The 3,840-nt window shown below is 40.6% G+C and overlaps 1 pseudogene; it reads left to right on the top strand.

Annotated features, from left to right (window-relative positions):
• The first annotated feature begins 879 nt into the window (after positions 1-879).
• On the top strand, positions 880-1,360 carry LOC103073752 (protein FAM136A pseudogene; annotated as a pseudogene).
• Positions 1,361-3,840: the final 2,480 nt, after the last annotated feature.

Below are 3,840 nucleotides of genomic sequence, written 5' to 3'. Positions count from 1 at the left end.
TAGGGAGGGTGGGAGGGAGGGAGACAAAGAGGGAAGAGATATGGGAACATATATATATGTATAACTGACTCACTCTGTTATAAAGCAGAAACTGACACACCATTGTAAAGCAATTATACCCCAATAAAGATGTTAAAAAAAATGCATTTGAAATTAAGAGATCAGCAACTTAAAACAATCACGTATATACAGATTGCTATATAAAAACCTCATGGTAAGCACAAACCAAAAACCTGTCGTAGATATACACACACACACACAAAATTAATCCAAACTTAACATTGATAGTCATCAAATCACAAGAGAACAAAAGAAGAAAGGTTAAAAAAAATAAGGTAGGAAGTCCTTCTCTCACCGCAGTCTTCCAATAAATCCAAGTCTCTTAAAGTTCTAGACTTTGATTCAGGATTCAAGGCGTAGAATCTGGCTCAGAATTAAAAGTCATAGAATTTCATTCATGCAACTTTCTTCACTTGTGTCAGACATGTTGATGGTGGTCTTAATAGAAATGGACTACGATGCACTGGGTAGCAATAATATCACATAAAACCCTCCCACACAAGACGGCACAATACTGATTAACCAGATCAGAAAAAACATATTCCACTGGACAAACCAGTATACCTACCGGTCTAAATATCACTATTTTCAAACTACCCATCTTGTAACAGTCCATAACATTTATCAACTCTTTGAAGCCTGAAACCTTATGTATTATTTACTTATTTAATATATTATTTATTAAATAAACAATTTGTTTATTCAAAGAAAGAGAACAAAAGACGGCAAAAAAAAACCCCCTACAAAAACAAACTCAAAACACTTAACAACGGGGGTCCACGTGGGCGCCGATGCGGCAGGTAGCAGGGTGGGGTCGTCATGGCGGAGCTAAAGCAGCTCCGAGTGCAGGAGGCAGTGAACTCTATGGTGAAGAGGCTGGAGAGAGAGAACATTGGAAGATGCAGGGCCTCATGTTCCGGTGCAGCACCGGCTGTTGTGAAGACAGCCAGGCCACCATGCAGTAAGTGCACCAGTGTATTGAGCGCTGCCATGCACCTCTGGCTCAAGGCCAGGGCCTGGTGACCAGCGAGGTGAAGTTCCAGGACCACCTGGAATGGTGCACTATGCATTGCAATGACAAAGCCAAAGATTCAGTAGATGCGGGGAGTAAAGAGCTTCAGGTGAAGCGGCAGCTGGAGAGTTGCGTGACCAAGTGTGTGGATGAACACATGAACCTCATCCCAGTCATCCCATCTTCATGACCAAGTCATCCAGTCATCCCATCTTCATGACCAAGAAGATGACGGAGTCTCTCTCATCCATTGGGAAACAGATGTCTGCTATTGGCCATCGGGGCTGAAGGCAGGAGTCTATTTAAAAAGAGGAATGGGGATTTGGGTTTTCTAAGGAAAGTTTATGAATGAGGAAATTAAGGATGGCAGCAAGTTTAAGGCCTATGTCACTTGCCTCTGGACACTGGCTCCTTTGTGTTTGAATCCTAGAAAGTGAAAAAACCTGGTGCTAAAATTTGGGTCAGAGATAGCACAGGAGAGTTTTTGTGAGCCTAAATTTCATGTGAATTTCATGAGCCTGAATTTCAAGTGCTTTTCCTGGCAACAGGGAGCCTCCCTTGTACCAAACCAGAGCTGTCCAAGGTACCAGATTCTCTTAGTACACAGATACCAGCACGCTGGCAGGTTCACCTGACCTGCTTATGAGCTGGTGGAATGTGAGGAGAGGTGTTTCTATTTGTTGCCTATCTCCTGTTTACCAGAAGGATCACTACAACATTTTCCACAAACTGGAAACAAAATCCACGGGGTCACTAATTTAGAAGGGGAAAGGGGGCTTCTGGGGATTTGTTTTGCTTGGTTTTGTTTTATATACAAGGGCATGAAATTACTTTTAAGATGTAGAATTGGGAGAGGTCGTTTGGATAAAAATTTTGAAAGGGTCCTTGCGGATATTCATTTCTGCCATCAAAATGTGGAGGCACATTTCTTAAAGTTCTCACACATGACATCTTTCAGCCTGGAGACGCTGCAAAAATATAAGAAGTGCTATCATACTGGTAGGGGAAGCAAACCTTCCCTCTAACTGGCAGCCTTGATGAGCCCTGAGGCTGTCTGCAGCAGAGTCAGCTGAGTGACAAGACAATCTTGCAGTGACACTCACCCTTGAAGGGAAAGGGGACTGTGATTGTGCTATATGCCAGTATTAGAAATGAACAGCAGAAGAGGAATTGTTAGCTGCTTAATTAAGAGTTATGAAGTACTGGCTTTGGAAAAATCTGGTTTTCATAAAACAAGTAGAATGAAAGCCTAAACCCAGTATTGCTTACTTTGCCCCCTGTGATAACAGAGCTCTGTTGAAACAATCCCTTGGCAACACAAAGGTCAAAGGAGAAAAAGTCAGCAACTCAGGGGCAAGCTGTGACTCGTCTGGAGCAAAAAATGGGACAGCCCTACCGTTACCAAATACCACTTTTGCAACATGCATTGTTCTTGCCCCAGTTCTGGCACCTTACCGTTTTATTAAGGACCTTGTGTTTATTACTTGATAATATAGCCTGTCTGTTTGCTGCTTCAAGACTGTGATATATTTTCCTAGTGGTTTGGTTTTAAAAATAAATAAGACAATTTTTCTTCCAAAAAAAGGAAAAAAAAACATTGAACAAAATGTCAATAAGAACATTGGAAGGCATTATGCTAAGCGAAATAAGTCAGACACAGAAAGACAAATACTGTATGATATCACTTACATGTAGAATCTAAAAAATACAAAAAACTAGTGACTATAACAAAAAAGAAGCAGACTCACAGATACAGAGGACAAACTAGTGGTTACCAGTGGGGAGAGGGAAGCGGGGAGGGGCAAGATACGGGTAGGGGATTTAAAAAAAAAAAATTTTTTTTTTTAAAGGAGAAAAGAGAGTTGGTAGTTGAGACACACTGCAGCCATAAATTTTAGATGTTTTTAGATTCCAGTTTGAGGGTGAGGAGACTAACTTTTTCCCAAGGGAAGTGTAAATCTTCTGTCTGAATTTGGAGGGAAAAGCCTGCTGATGCAATCTGGCCTTGGCCAGAGGCAATAGTACCAGTTATGCCCTCACAGCGTGATACTGGGCGATATGCATGGAGAGAATCTGAGCTATGTTTTATGGTTTACAGTTGGGCAAATTAGGCATTTGACAGGCAGGGGAATATTGTTTGGAACTTTGCTCAATAGGAGGCCATCATTACCAAAGACTCGATGCCAAAGAGAAAGCTTGTTAATTCAGCTTTCCTTGATGGCTAATAACTTCTAATAGTCATTATATGGGTTACTTGGTCCTGCTGGGTCCCAGCATGTAAGCTTCTTTCTGATCAAAGTTACCCCCATGGGTAGGCTGTGGTTAAACGTTTTAATCTCTGTCTCCATGAAGTTCTGTTAACCTAGTCCAAGAGATTGAATGGCAGTCACTAACTTCCTTACCTTTTTTTTCAACACAAGAATATAATTTTAAGAAACGTTTTGCTTTGAAGTAATTATAGATTCACAGGAAATTGCAAAGATAGTACAGAGAGGTCCCCTGTACCTTTCACTCAGTGTCCCTAAATGGTTACATCTTACATAAATATAGTACATCATCAGAACAAGGAAATTAACAATGGTTCAACATGTGTATACATCTAATTTTTAAATTTAAAGTATACACAACATAAAATTTACCATCTTAACCATTTTTAGGTATACAGTTCAGTAGTGCTAAGTACATTCACATTGTTGTGCAACCAATCTCCAGAACTCTTTTCACCTTGCAAAACTGAAACTCTGTACCCATTAAACACTGACTCCATA

The sequence above is a fragment of the Lipotes vexillifer genome, unplaced genomic scaffold (assembly GCF_000442215.2).
Source record: "Lipotes vexillifer unplaced genomic scaffold, Lipotes_vexillifer_v1.1 scaffold29, whole genome shotgun sequence".
NCBI lineage: Eukaryota > Metazoa > Chordata > Mammalia > Artiodactyla > Lipotidae > Lipotes > Lipotes vexillifer.
The sequence above is the reverse complement of the archived record's forward strand: the minus strand, read 5'-3'. Positions and strand labels throughout refer to the sequence as shown.